The 15,844-nt window shown below is 37.6% G+C and overlaps 1 protein-coding gene across 1 annotated transcript in view; it reads left to right on the top strand.

Moving 5' to 3' along the window:
* Positions 1-366: 366 nt before the first annotated feature.
* LOC150100522 (NADPH-dependent quinone oxidoreductase VAT1-like) overlaps positions 367-15,844 on the top strand; it is a 109,836-nt gene continuing 94,358 nt past the window's right edge. Inside the window, exon 1 of the mRNA XM_090402949.1 lies at positions 367-462. The gene's annotated coding sequence lies outside the window, so the exon portion shown is untranslated. The remainder of the gene's footprint in view (positions 463-15,844) is intronic.

The following is a 15,844-nucleotide window of genomic DNA, read 5'->3' as shown; positions in this document are numbered from 1 at the left end:
CTGGTTTCTAGAGTGGGGGGGGGGGGATTCTCTAGCCTTTACCCTACTGATGGCAGTAGCATATCATAATTTTACAACTTTTCCGTAGATGGTAATTATTCACATTTATAATAATAATAATAATAAAACCTCCTTCTTCGCACGACGGTCCACGCTAATAACCGTAATAACATAAAACAAGAAAGACACACGATAAAGCATAAGTACGATGTCCGTATGAAATTTTTCAATTCATACGGACAGGACTGAAATATTTCACGAACTATACGTCATATCCGCCGGAAAGAGTATTCTCCCGATGTCTCTTGGGGTTTAGCATCGAGCTTTAGATTAGTGGTTAAACCACTTTACCGATATTTAGATAGGGCAAGGAGTCCCGGGGCTTCTGTGTGAGATTTTACAGGGAAAACAAATTGGCACGGAAGAGGTCGTACGAGCTTGTTGGTGAATAACCTGTAAATGGTGGGTATGCACACTCTAGTATTGCTTTACAGTTTCAGGAATGTTTATGAAATAACTTCGCACAGATTTTGGTACTTGCCAAGCTCATTACTTCATGTAACCAGCTTGAGGTCTTGTGCGCCATGTCGACCTTGATTTTCGTATGACTTGCGCTTTCAGTGGCAAATGTACGACTGTAGGAACTTGTTTGGTTTAACTTTAAATGAAGATAGGCACTTTCCTCCACTGTTAGTGATTTCTGGTAATTCTTTGCTTTTTTTTAGGGGGGGGGGGAAGGCCGGAAGGGAGAAGTGACAAGTTTTTATGAGTGCAGTAAAAAATTTGTTTGAATAGCTATCAATAATGTTATTCCTGAACATTTATATTGTGCTGAAATGTTTATTATGCATAATTTACTTTATCTGTGTGACATTTAAAATGGCAATACATACAGAGTAGCAATTTAGTTTAGGCGTATAGTTTTCGAGCCAGCACAATATTAATGTAGCCTTAATTTGTCAATTTTCACAGTTTTCCATGGTTTTTGCTTGTTGATTATAAATAATAATTAATAGACAACTAAAGTAACTACTAATGCGATTATCATAATACACCTATGGTATTTGTTTATTATTATTTGACATTGCGTTGAGTCTAAAAATCATCGCTTATTATAAATGAAAAAGGTTTTATGAATTATGCAATTTATAAAAAAGTTAAATTTTCACAAAACTAAAGTAATCCGGTTTTAAAAATACCTAAGGAGAACGGCTCTGACCAGGGCCGACCTAACCCACTAAGCAACAAAGGCACTGCCTTGGAGCGACTAGTTTTGAAGATGCAAAAACCAGCAGATTTGTATCTTAGCCATAGAAACACCATATTTTATTATTTATTATTTTTTTTTGTTAAATTTTATATATTTTCTTGACTTTACGGGGTGACAAATTATTCTTGCCCAGAAGCTGCATATACCCAACAACGGTCCTGTATATACTTGAGGGGGGGGGGGGGAGAGAAGCAGCACCAAAAGCATTTATATTCTGTTACTAAACCTATTGATTTCCTGAAGTAAAAGAAAAGAAAAAAAAAGTTAACCATGGTGTATTTATCATTATTTAACAGTATTTTTTTTTTTCATTTGATTTTGAAGGTTGGTTACGTATTAGTAATATACTGTCCTTTTTATAATAGAGTAACAGCAGAGTTTGATAAAGGAACTGACTACACAATGATTCTGCTGGATTTTGCAAAGGCATTTGACTTGGAACTCTGTTATGCAAATTAAAACAAATGGATGGATATGACACTGGTTAAGATGGTGGCTGTTGGACAAATATCGAAAAGTGGTATAATGGGGGGGGGGGGCAGAATCAAGGTAAAAACAAGTGACTAGTGGTGTACCGCAGGGTTCGGTTTTCAGACCATTGCTGTTTATTTTGCACATAAATGATATAGGAAATAACCTGAAAGGAAATATTCAGTTGTTTACTGATAATGTGGAATTAGGTAGAGTAATAGTTAATCAAGGCAATGTGGAGAGCTTGCAGGATGATTTAAACAGGCTGTCAGCAAGGATAAAAGATAACGAGTGTCAGTTTAATGTAGAAAAATGTAAAGTTATGCATTTTGGGATAAATAGATTACAAGCTGTGTATCACACTGATGGCACTGTGCTCCAGGAAATAGATGAAGCTAGAGATTTAGGAGTTTGTGGACAGAGAGTTAAAGTTTAGAGGACATATTGCTAAGGTAGCCCACATGATTACTTGGCTATTGAAGAACACATTTACAAGTACAGATAAGGAAGTTGTTCTTACGCTATATAAGGCATACTCAAGTCTGGTACCTTGGGTTTTTTGGGGATGAGGAGCCAGTGGAGAAGATTCAGAGGCATTATAGGAAGTGTCACACTACCCAGAATAGTTCCAACTATTATTGAGATCTCATCAGTGGGAGCCAGACCCAGGTGATACTGAAGTTGAAGTAATACAGAAGTCATATTTTCATATACGAGTAGACAAAAGGTGTCACACCTTATTACTAAAATACTCTGGATTAGAAATAGTTCTTGGAAGTTTTTCCACTTGTTATACTATAAATTAAAGATACCAAGAAATTATGTACTTTTTTCAATCCTTTATCCAAGTGTAAGCAAACAAAGTTGTGCCTGTAGTATTTTCAGGACTGGGGCACTCGTATATAGAAGCTAATAATTTAACATCACTTGCCTTAGTATCCTATAATTCAAAGCACATATCCTTACAGACATATATAATACTATGCATTATGCAAAGGGTCACATGAGTGACCCTTCACATGGTGAGTAGCCTGTGAAATGTTACCTATGAGGATACATTGAGGGTATGTGAATTGCAGAAGGATAGATGCAAGGGAAAATGTTTTGAGCACTTGGCTAGAGGGACCAGAACAAGGAGTCATCCCTGGAAGTTGAATAAAGGTTGGTTAGTAGGGGTGTGAGGACTAGATTTTTTGCTTGGAGAGTTGTGAATGAGTGGAATGGATTGCCAGAGTCAGTTGTGAGTGCTTTATTTGTTAATGGGTTCAAGGAGAGGTGTGATAGATTGGGTCTCCCATGACATGTCTTTGGACTCCATGGAGGTGCTGTACAACAATAATAATAATTTTCATGTAATGTCATATTACTTTAATTTATTCACAAGAGCATAATCCAAAGCACATTATGTCAGAGCTTTTTGCATTTATCATTGAAATACAGACAGAGTTATGGCCAACCATGAAACAGACTGCTGATATTTTCCTGAGAGAAGGCAGAATAAGTATAGCCGCAGAAAGGATTTTTTCCCCAAATTATATCTCATTATTAATTTTTAAAATTTAATTATACTAAATTTTAAAAGTTATTGAAACTTTAAATTTATCGTTACCCATTTTTATAAAAGCAAGCATTTTGGGGATTGGGGTAGATAGGCGATGAATTGTTAAACGAGTGCTAGTTGCTATGCCATAATTGTGTTTTAAAGTTGCTGTCACTTAAACGTCTCTAATTTGTTTCAAGAGCATGTGAGATCATGCATCAGATGAATGGGCAAGTGACTGGTGTTATCTGTTCAATGTTGCAAAGTGTAAGCTTTTGAAATTTGGGAAGCAAAGATGGAATGTAGAATACACAGTTGGTGGAAAAATTTTAAAGGAGCTAGAGGAGATGAGAAATATGGGAGTGATTTGTAGACATGGAACTAAAATTGTGGGGACATATTGCTAAAATTGTCCATTACTAAAAAGAGATCCATGACTGCTTGAAGTAAGTATGTTATGGTTATTTTGTATAAGACTTTGGGCTTTGATCAGGCCACATATGGATTACTGTGTGCAGATGTGGTCATCTGGTACAGTGGTGCACTCAGGATTTAATCTTGGGGAGGGGGGGGGAGAGTTGAGTAGATGATTTGAGAATAGACCTGTGACCGAGCATTTGCAGGATCGCCAATATATGAAGCCCGTGATCTCCTCGGATCTGGCTTGGGTAAATGAAGTAGCACTCTGTCCTCCTGAGCACTACCTCATTTGCCTTGCATTCACAGTGGCTATGATTCCCGAGAGCTATAGGGTATTCCCAGCTTATGTGACCATTAACATAAATAAAAAAATTTAATTTTAATTAGGAAAAGATTGGAAAATTTTTATATATAGGTAGTTTCTGGTCTGTCTGTTGTATGTGGAATGTTGAGTATGAAGACAGATTGAGAAAATGCAATTTGCAGAAACTGGTAGATGGGGGGGATATAATTGGGTTTTTATATGTTGGTAGGGGATTATTACCAGATTATTAATGTAGAGTAGACTTTGCATAGAATGGGTGAAGACGGAGAGAAAAAGAGGTCATCACTGAAAGCTGTATAAGGAGGATGTGAGTGAGGGGGGGGGGGTAGGAGCAGGTTTTTTTGCATGGAGTGGTGAGTGATTGAAATGCATTACCCAAGAGTGTGGTGAGTGTAAAAGTGGTGAACAGGGGCAAATTCTCCATGCTTGCTGCGCAAGCTCATTAATTGAGAAAGAAGTAATATTTATTTGTTAATAATTGCATGTATTTATAAGCATTCCATTTAGGCTTTTATTTTTGTAGACAGAAGAAGAAGCTTGCACGGCAATAATTGAGCTTTGCATTGTGTATTGAAGGTCGATGCCTGCTCTTCTAGTCAAAGCTACTTTGGTTTGCTCGGTTGTAGGAGCTTCCAGGTCCTCACTTCAGCACTGTGATTTCATACGCGTGTATAGCCATTTCTGCTCCAACACGTCGTCTTAAACACTCTAGCTACTTAAACTGCGTTTAAGTAGCTAGAGTTATTAAACACAGTCAAAGTAGCTCTAGCCAGTGAGTTTCAGCCAGCCTTTACAAGTGTGCGTGTTGCTTGGGAAAATTAAGTTCCAACCAACTTTTTATGACGATGTTATTGACCAGTTCATAAAGAAGAACCGTAGGGTGGAATTTGTATTCAAATAGCTAAATTGAAAAAGATAGAATATCATTTGTAAAATAAATGTTGTATTTGTATGATTAGATGTACATAAATTTCTAAATATACAGTTTTAAATGGTCAGTAATTCATTATCTGCTAATCAGACTTCAATCACATCGCTCACTCCCTGAATGATAATAAGAGCAAGCGTGAATTTCAAGGCCAGCATTCGTCCCTGGTGGCGAATATATTTAAAGTGCGGTATGATAAAATATGTGTGTGACAGTGGAACCTCTTGCAATGAGTCTTTTGACTCCATGGAGGTTTGATAATAATGATCATTTTATGCAACTGCCACTTAAAAAATAGTGAAATCATTCCGACTATTATCTCCTATTTCCAAGGTGGTGAATAGGGAAGTGAGGAGTATGTTCCAAATGAAATCTGGTCCCCTAGGTTTAGAAAATACTTACTTGTATGGCATTCCTATTCAAATAGTAGTGAAGGTGTGATATTTAGAGCATTACATCATGTGACAAAAAAGTGCAATTTCTTAGAAAAATTTCTTTTTTTTTTTTTTTCAAGTAAAGAAATGACACCTTAAAACATTTTAAAAAATCGCAAATTCTGAAAAATTACTGAAGCAAATAAATTCCATTATTAATTTGTCATTTTATTTTCAGAATGTAATCATTGGATAATTGTAGGTATTAAAATTATAATATTCATTTATGTTTAATAAAAATTTCCTTTCTTTCAAGGAAAAAAAAATACCTTTTCCAAATCCAGGAAAAGAAGAATGCAATTGTAGCCCTGATGTATTTTGACAAAGAGAGGCAAAGTGAACTATCTATGAGGTTGCAATATCAGTTATTCAATAAGTTGGAATATATACTTTGAAGGACTTTTGAATGAGGAAAATGCGAGAACATTTTCTCGCATTTTCCTTCTGAGCAGCCTTCTGCGGGGATGGTGCAGAACATCAGTAGAGTGGAAGTGAAGGAGACTATGAAGAGGAGGATGAAGAATGGAAAATCGGTGGGCCCTGACAGGATCCCAGTGGAGGCATGGAAGGCACTAAGGGAAGAGGGAATTGATCTGCTGTGGGACCTGTTCATGAAAGTTTGCCAACAGGAAAATATACCCGAGGAATGGAGGGAAAGTACTCTTGTCCCCATCTACAAGGGTAAAGGGGATGCACGACTGTGAGAATTACAGAGGAATAAAGTTGATGTCCCACACAATGAAAATCCTAGAAAGGGTTCTTGATGGAAGATTGAGGAAGGAGGTGGGGATTGCAAAGGAGCAATTTGGCTTTATGCCTGGTCGATCAACGACAGATGATGGAAAGTTTTGAGAGAAACAATGGGAGCTACATCTGGTGTTTATTGATGTGGAGAAAGCATATGATAGAGTGCCAAGGCAAGAAGTGTGGAGGTGTCTGAGAGAGAAGAAGGTACCAGAGAAATATGTCAGGTTGGTGCAAGAGATGTACAGAATTGTGAAGACATGAGTTCGGATCTGCCTGGGACACACAGAAAGTTTTCAAGTGACAGTTGGCTTGTGTCGAGGATCAGCATTGTCTGTTTCTGTTTAATATTGAGATGGTGATGGAGGAAGTGAGTGAAGACATGCCTTGGACAATGTTGTATGAAGATGACATCTTGCTGTGTGCAGATTCAAGAGAAGTGGCTAAACTGGAAAGACGGAGGAAAGTATTGGAAGAGAGAGGTATGAGACTGAGCAAAAGTAAGACAAAGTATATGTGTTGCAAAGTGGGCAGCGGAAAGGAGACAGATCTGGAGCTTGATGGAAATGTCATCAGGAATATTAGGGACTTTAGATACTTAGGTTCAACAGTGGAAGAGGATGGAGGGACACTGAGAAGGAAGTGGGATGGAGGAACTGGAGAGAGAGATGGTTGGAGTGCTATGCGATAAGTGGGTGCCGATCAATCTGAAAGACAAAATATATAGGACGGTAGTAAGATCAGCTATGACATATGCTATGGAAACTGTGGTCACACCGAAAGGATCGTCTGGGAAATGACTGTGAGGGGAATGATGAAAGTTAGAAACTTAGGAGCAAAAATACAGGAGGCAAGGTTGAGATGGTTTGGTCATGTGATGAGGAGGGAAGGACCAATATGTGAGAAGAAAGGTCATGCAGATGGATGTGCAGGGGAGGAGGAAGCATGAGTGGCCGAAGAAGAGATGGAGGGAGCTGATGGAAGAGGACTTGAGGATGAAGAACTTGGATGCGGTAACAACCCAAGACAGGAGGATGTGGAGGAGACTCAACAAAAAAAGCGACCCCACTTAAGTGGGACAAGCTGCAGAAGAAGTAGTAAGTTGGACTGAAGAAGCTGTTGGTTAGATAATCAGCACTGTGAGAATTGCCTGTAATTCTGGTTACTTGTACATCTGCTAGTGTGTTCTTCCAGGCTCATTATGGGAATCATTATTCATCAGCTTCTTAGCATCAACAAATAATATCTTCATTTTTAAAGATGATCTTCTCTTAACTTCTGAGGTCCTTGCTTTGTCCAAAAAGGATGTTACTGACATCTCTATTCTCTGCATTTTTGTGCTCAAAGGCTTTTACTAGGTGCTTAAGGGTTAGGGGATGCTTAAGAGTCAAAGCTGTATAACTGATAGACCTCCACATAGCATTTAAAGGAATGCAGAGAACCGACCAGGGCTTCTGATCTAATGTCCAGTCCTCACCTTCTCGTGGTACACCCTGTTAGGTGTATCTACCTGGATACTGAACGAAAGAGGATGGGCTGGCAATCTGGGATTTAGCTGACCAAATTGTATTCTTATTGGCTTAAACCACAATGTAAAATGATGGAACAACATGCTAGAATTTCATGCCGGCTGGGGTGTCGCCTGGTTAAACAAGGTCTCCGTTGTTTTCACCAGGGAACTAGGATGAGCAGCGAAAAGTCAGCTACTGAAACAAATCCTAAAACGCACCTCAACTCAATATCACCAGAGTTCAAGATAGGTATCAACATAAGAAGCCTGAATGGCAAAGAAATGGATCTAGCTGAGGAATTCGATAAGTACCAGATTGAAATAATAGGGGTGACTGAAACAAAAAAAGACAAACTGGTGAGATCTTTCTGAGCAATGAATGCAAAATGTTCTATTCAGGCAATTTCAAGTAGATTGATGTGGGCAATTATCAGAATGGAAAACTGGACAATGAGACTTATTTGTGCCTATGGTCCCACAGAAGGTTCTACTAAGGTAGAAATGGAGGAATTTTTTGAGGCTTTAGAAAAAGCAACTGACACAATGAAGAATGAAAAGTTGGTTGTTGGGAGTCTAAATAGCAGAGTAGGAAATGATTGTTAGACATACAAAAATGATTTGGGAAAATTTGGAGAAAAGAGTTAAGCTAACAATAACGGCAAATACCTGTTGGATTTCTGCACAGGACATGGACTGATTATTAGTAACTCCATGTTCCAACATAAAAATGTGCACAAATTCACATGGAGAGAAGTGACAAGGAATAAGAAAAGTCTCATTGATGTTATTGTTGATAGTGATGTTTTCTTCCTGGTGCAGAACACTACAGTGTACAGAGGATTTGAAATTGGAAGTGGTCACCATTTAGTCTTGAGCAGGATAAAACTGAATTTCATATCGAAAAGAAGAATGTTTAAGAAAGTTTTAAAGCGAATAAAAGTTTAGCAGCTCTGAGATGTGAACTGTAGACTAGAATACACAAAACCTTGGAAATTCAGTGGCAAATCCTAAAGATAACATTGATTGATTCAACCAGAGAGGCACGTGGTGAGGTTGTCTGCAAGGATAGGAAAATCAGAACTCCATGGTGGACACAGGAAGTTAAAGGGCTCTGAAGGAAAAGAAGAAATCATATCAAATTAGCTAAACAAAAAATCATGGGAAGACTTTTGTAATAACATAGAAAATAAATATCAAGAAGGTGGCAAGATATTCTGCAGGTTGTTGAAGCTCAGAAAATGGAGGAAAGAGTGCTTTAAAGAGAATTAGAGATGATAAAGGTGACGTGAAAACAGCAGAAAAAGATATCCTCGAAGTATGGAATAATTACTTTGAAAAATTGCTAAATGAAACATTCAGTGACAGCAGAGTATTAAAAAAATGCTGACTAGGCATGCAATCAGGAATACATGTCCATACTTGAAGTAGAAAAAGCCATCCAAAGCCTGAAATGTGGAAAGGCAGCTGGAGTAAATGATATTCGACCAGAAATGCTCAAGTATTGGTGTATAAAAGTCTTGCAGTGACTGTTCCTATGTTCAGAAGGCCTGGACAGAGGGACAAATTCCAGATGATTGGAGTAGAGTTCTCATAGTACCCATATATAAAAAGGGAAATAAAACTGAATGTGAGAATTACAGAGAACTTCTGAGTGTTTTCCCGGTAAGATTTATGCCAGTATACTTGAGAAACGGTTGTGAAGGATTGTGGAAGAGAAGCTTGGTGAAAAACAATCTGGATTCAGGCCAGATAGAGGCTGTCAGGATCAGATTTTCTATTTACGACAGACAGTTCAGAAATCATGGGAATATAACAAAGATCTGTATTTAAGTTTTGTAGATCTGGAGAAAGCATATAAGGTGCCAGAGAGAAGCTATTCAAAACGCTACAGTTGTGTGGTGTCAGTGGGGCATTATATCAAACAATACTTAGTCTTTATTTGAGTTGTAAGTCAGCAGTTGGAACTGAAGGATACAGGAAGATGGTTTAATGTTAAATCTGGTGTCAGACAAGGATGTATGTTATTCCCTGTGTTATTCATTATCTATATGGATCACATTATAAAGAAAAGCAGTATGAAATCTGATATCAAAATTGGAAATGTTAATGTCAGCTCTTTGCTTTATGCAGATGATGTTATACTTCTAAATGAATCCACTACAAGTCTGCAAGATTCCCTGACTAATTGAATAACTGTTGTAATATCGTATGAAGGTCAGCAATAACAAGACAAAGACAGTGAAATTAGGTAGAAGCATTGAAAATATCAACTGCATGGTGAATGGAGAACCTATAGAACAAGTAAAACATTTCAGCTACTTAGGCATGATTTTTAGTGAAGATGGTAAATTAAATATGGAAAGAGAGAACAGAATCAACAAAGCTCGGTATGGTAGGAAGTCAACTGAATAAATTTATATGGAGTAAGAGAGAAATTAGTTGGAACACTAAATTAGCTGTTTACAAGACATTGTTCAATCCAATTTTAACTTATGGATCTGAGAGTTGGGTTAGAAGTAAAACACTTGACAAAAAACTAGAGACCGCAGATATGAGAGTCCTGAGAAAGATTAGGGACGTGAACAGATGGCATCAATGGCAATATCATTTTAAAAATGAGGATATTATGAAAGAACTTAACATTGTTTAGCAGAGCTAATCTCAGGTGATATGGTTACTTAAGCAGAATGGAACAGGAAAGATTAGCAAAACAAGTGTTCTCTGCCAGGTTGGAAGCAAAACGACCCAGAGGAAGACCAAGATATAGGTGGATTGATACAGTAAATAGTGCTTTATAAGATAGAAATATAATAAGATCTGACAATGTTGGAGTCTTGCCAGGTAACAGATTGATTTGGAGGAAAATTGTAGATAGAAAACTTAGTAATGATGTAAATTTTTCATGTAGTACTATCATATCCTGTACACCTCTTGAGGGTACATGTCAGGAATTTGATGAGGCTTTCACTGAAGAATCATTTACTGGCTGTACTCAGTAAAAGCTACATCCATTTACTTTCTGGACCTTGCAAAAGCCTAGAAAAACTACAAATAAAAAATGAATGATAAATGTAAGCATAGTTTTACTTCATATTATACTGAAGCATACACAAACAAAAGTTTGTGCACAAAATATATCCATCAGTGCTTTAAGTATTCGTAATGGAAATCAAATTTGTCTTACAAAACATGATTAGTTTTATAGTGTGACAGATAATCTCACTGATTTAAGTTCAACATTGTGTGCACTTCGTAGTGCAAAGCTGTGTAATGCTTTGTACTGTATTGATAAAACCCTATTTTGTACCCTATTAGTAAAACCCTAGGTTGATGTGATTTGGAATCTTGGGGTGAGAGTTGACAAATGCTGTATAAAATAAAAAAAATAAATAAAAATCTCATGGTATACTGTTGCCGTGATGAGGAGGCTAATGAGTGGAGACAGAAAGATGTTGCTCCACTCCATAAGGTATAGATCAGATGTGGACTGATGTAGACAAATTTGATCACATGATTTTCATTGGTGATAAAGAACTGGAGAGGAGCTAGATGTAATCAAGCAATGTCAGGATTCTGGAATGTTAGTTATGGGGAGACGTTGAAAAAGTATAAACATGTTTATAATTTTTCATGTATATATATATAGCTTTTTATATATACAATATATATATATATATATTTTTTTTTTGTATTATATATATACAATACAATATATTTTTTATATATAGCATTTTCATATATAGCTTGGTAGAGAGATTGAGGAGAGAAACAAAATGAGGAGGGTTTTTATATGGTGGAATGGAGGATGAAAGGACAATAATTGAGAGGCCATTTCTGGAAATTGTATAAGAATGGCAGGCAAGGGAGTGGGGAGTAGATTTTTTACATGATTGATAGGAGCACTGCAGCATGGTGGGAAGTGTGAATGTGTTAAAGATATAATTAATGGTCACATGGGATTTCCTACATTTAGTCTTTTGGCCTTATGAAAGTTTGGTCTGGTGATAAAGATGATGATAACCATGTAGTTGTGACTTTTTCTTTCATTCTTCTTTCCATCCATATATTATGGTCTTATTACTACAATAATTACTATAACTATTATTATTAGTAGTAAACACATTGTTATTAAGGCTACGGAAATGGATGAGATGTTGCCATAATCAATCTCATAAATATCTAATCAAAAACATCTGGATGCTTGCTCATCCCAACTTTCTAATATTATTATTATCATTATATCACACCTCCAGGGAGGCCAAAGACTCATCGAGGGAGGGCATCAACTCTTCGTCTCACTACTCCACCAACCCTCATCATCTAACACCAACGCCATCTACCACTGACTACCACCACTAGTGCTTTCACAGACAATCACAAACATCCATGCCCACGCGAGATTCGAACCCGCAGCCTTTTCACTGGAGAGCGGATACGCTAACCACTCAGCCAACCAGGCCGGCAAGGCATTAATATGGAGTTGGTCCACCCTTGGCTACTCAGTCACTGAACTATTACCATAAAGTTGGAAGAACAAAATTGTTTAGAATGTCACTGTAGGCCACAGCATTAAGATTCTCTGTCACTGAAACCAGGGGGTCCAGCCCTAACTACAAAAAAAACAGCCCTAGATCATGATGCCTCCTCCACTAAACTTTACATTTGGCATGACACATTCAGGAAGGTAGCATTCTCCTGGCATCCACTAAACCTAGCTGGTGAAACGTGATTCATCACACATTTCCAGTGCTCCAGATGGTAGTGAGCTTTATACCACAACACACGTCCTTCAGCACGTGACAAACAGTTGTGCTGGCATTGCTTACCAAGGCATTTCGGAACTTGGTAGCGAATGTTTTAACCAAGGGCAGGTGATTTTTTTTGTGTGCGCCATGCAATTCAGCATGGTACAAAATCCATCCAGAGTATCCTGCTCTCTGATTTTTATGTGGCTTCCAATGTTGTGATTGTGCTGTTGTCTATAGGCATTTTCACTTCACAATAACATCACTTGGTTGATTTGGAGCAGCTGCAGAGCAGAAATTTCTCAAACTGAGTTGTTTGAAAGTTGGCATCTTGTAATAGTGCTATGTTGAAAGTCATTGAGTTCATTAGTGTGTTTATTTCATTGTAGTATTTGTCTATGAAGATTGCAAGACCGTGTGCTATTTTTATACCTATATGAGCCATGGTTGTGATGTATATAGTCATATCCACTACTATTAAGGGGTGTCGATATTTTTGGTCAAATGGTGTATGTATATAGTATATCAGAGGAATGTGCAAAAAGCTAACATGGCTTGGATTTTCAACATGAGTCTGGCAATAGGAACAGTCCTTGAAGGGTGGAATGAAGGAAGAATAGTACCACTGCATAAGGAGCATCTAGGTTAGTGGTAGAAAACTGTTGACCACTTTGTGTATCAGATATTGATGATTAAGAAGTTGGTTAGAGATAGAATACATAAAATTGATGAGAATAGAAGTCTTTATAAAGGGACAGCATGGCTTTGTTAAGGGAAGGTCTTATATGTACTATATCTTAGGTAGTAACTAAGTTACATATTATAATTGGGGTGATGACTGTATTAGACTAAGGAGATACTTATATGGTGATATTGCTAGAATTTATAAAGGTAGGTAATAGAACACATACCTATCTGAGTAGATAGTCAGTAGTTTAGATAATGTAACGATTTGCTGATAGAAGCTGCTGAGTTATGTAGGGGGAAGCAAATTGATCTAAGGAGAAAGGTCACAAGAGGTTACGAGAGCTTCATTCTTTAGTTGCTTGTTTCATTTATATATTGATGATGTTAGTTCAGAGTTAAGGTTCAAGAGGAGATATTTAGTGTTGTAGACATTGCTATGTTTTTAATTAATTAAAGGCTACTTAGCAGATTTCTATCATAATTCAAGTATACTGTTTAATAGAGATAAGGTGGTAATAGTGCCACTCTGTAAGGTAATGATCAGGATACATCTGGATTTCTGTGCACAGATTTGGTCACTTAGATATCTGGTGCTAAGTGACTGAGACCATCTCAGGACTTTGGAATAATGAGCTTGACAGATAGGGAGATAGAGGGGGGGAAAGGAGCATATCAGTGAGATATGCTCCTCTACTTGCATTATGAGATACAAAGACAATTAATGTGCAGTCATTTGCTTCTAACAAGTAGCCTAGTCGTAAATGCATTTCACATGCACTTGTATGTCTTTGAACTCTTCCCATCCCTCCAGAAACAAAAGCTGCTTTTCCAGGATTAATACATCAATCAAGTGATCATTAAACAGCTCCACTATGTTATATAGTGGAGCTGTTTAATGTTTTATATCTATCTGCATTGATCATTTGACCTCCTTTTCTGTCTGATAGGGTCATTTGTCCACAATCATTTCTCCTCATCCTGCTGTCCACATAACAGAAGAATTCCTCAGGATTTTCCTTTAACTGTAGAGCCAATCTCTCATATTCCATTTTTATCTCTTTTCTCTACTAGTCATTTTTGTGGCTTGAGTCTTATATTCCTCATGCAACTGCTCTCCACCCCTCTCTCTCTCTATGCTTTTTTTAGAACCTCTTTTTCATCTGCAATTCCAGTTTGATTTCATTAGTCATTCACTTTACACCAAATCATTATCTTTTTCAGTTAAGGAGTGCTATTTGCCATTGCTGCTGATATTTCTTTACTAGTCCCATTCACTGCTTGTATGTCTCCCTTGCAATTTTTCCATCTATGGAACTCCAAGCTTATTTCTCAGATTATTATAGTCACCTGCTTTATAATTTGATAAATTCTTTCTTCAGCTTCATTCCCACTCAAGTAGGGTCGTTGCAGTAGATCAACCTCCACTAAGTTCTGTCCAAGGTCTTGGAGGTCTCCCCCACCCTCTCAAGCTGTCCAGCCATCATTGTTTGGGTCTCCTCTTACTTCTTTTGCCTGGTGGCTTCATCTCCAGCACTCTCCTTCCCACGTAGCTTCTATCTCACTGCATAACATGACCAAACCACTCCAGCCTTGATTTCCTAATCTTTCCAGATACTTGGGTTACCTTCATTGTTCCCTTTATCAGTGAGTTTTTGATCTTATCCAATCTTGTTACACCACTTGCAAGTCTTAGCGTTCTCATTTCAGCTGCATCCATTTTATTCTCCCAATTCTTGGTCATCTGCCTCTCACTGCTGTACATCAGTGCAGGTCTTACTACCATTTTGTATCACACAAGATACCTGAAACCTTTTTCCAGTTTATCCACTCTGATTGGATCTTCCTATTGAGTTCTGAGTCCCAGGTATCCATCAGTTTGGACACATGATCCTAGATATGTGAACCTAGACATGCCTGTGCCCTGCAATGTTATACTTCCTTGCTGCTTCACTACAACACATGTACTCTCTCTTATTTCTACTGATCCTCAAACCAATGTCTTCCAAAGCTTTCCTCCATTATTCAAGCCATTCTTCTGCTTCCTGTTCAGACTGTGCAAATTTGACTTAAATTCCTTTCTCCTTAATACGTCTTTTCAGTTGCCAAGTCAAGACTGGATAATCATTCATCAGTGGGGATAAGACTGACATCTCATTTACAATCAGATCCTCTGATGCAACAATCAAATCCAGAACTGTTGATTCCTGTGTTCTCTCTAATATGTGTTGCCTGACATTTGTCTCAAGAATTCCAGAAATTCCATTTCTTACTACTGAATGCTGCTTCCACTGACCAATTCATACTTCTATAGTTAAACTCCCATAATGATAACTTGCTTTGCCTCTGCCAGACTGATTTGCCCAAATGTTCTCTTGCCTATAGTACCATCCTACTAAATATCTTTGTCCTATCCACATCACACCATATATGCTTTCAAAACTATTTGTATTATTTTCTTTCAAATTCTCTCCTCTGAGAGGATTAAAATAATTAATCACTTATCATAAGTAACACTCTACCATCCCATTTGCCCTTCCTATCTTATTGAAATATGCTGTGCCCTTGTACTTCTATTGTCATTCCCTCCAGACTCCATTTGACTCTGCAGTATACCATATAACTTCCTTTCTTCAGAAGAGTCCATCCTGGCAACTGTAGTTTACTCACCCTAATTTGCCCCAAGAAGAACAGTCTCTACAAATCCATCTCTTGCATACAGCTGTCTTCTGTCCTTGAGTGCACTCCAAGCATCCATATATTCTGACTGTCA

The sequence above is a fragment of the Typopeltis vanoorti genome, chromosome 13 (genome assembly GCF_054136105.1).
Source record: "Typopeltis vanoorti isolate ZY-2024b chromosome 13, IOZ_Tvanoo_1.0, whole genome shotgun sequence".
Taxonomy (NCBI): Eukaryota; Metazoa; Arthropoda; class Arachnida; order Uropygi; family Thelyphonidae; genus Typopeltis; species Typopeltis vanoorti.
The sequence above is the reverse complement of the archived record's forward strand: the minus strand, read 5'-3'. Positions and strand labels throughout refer to the sequence as shown.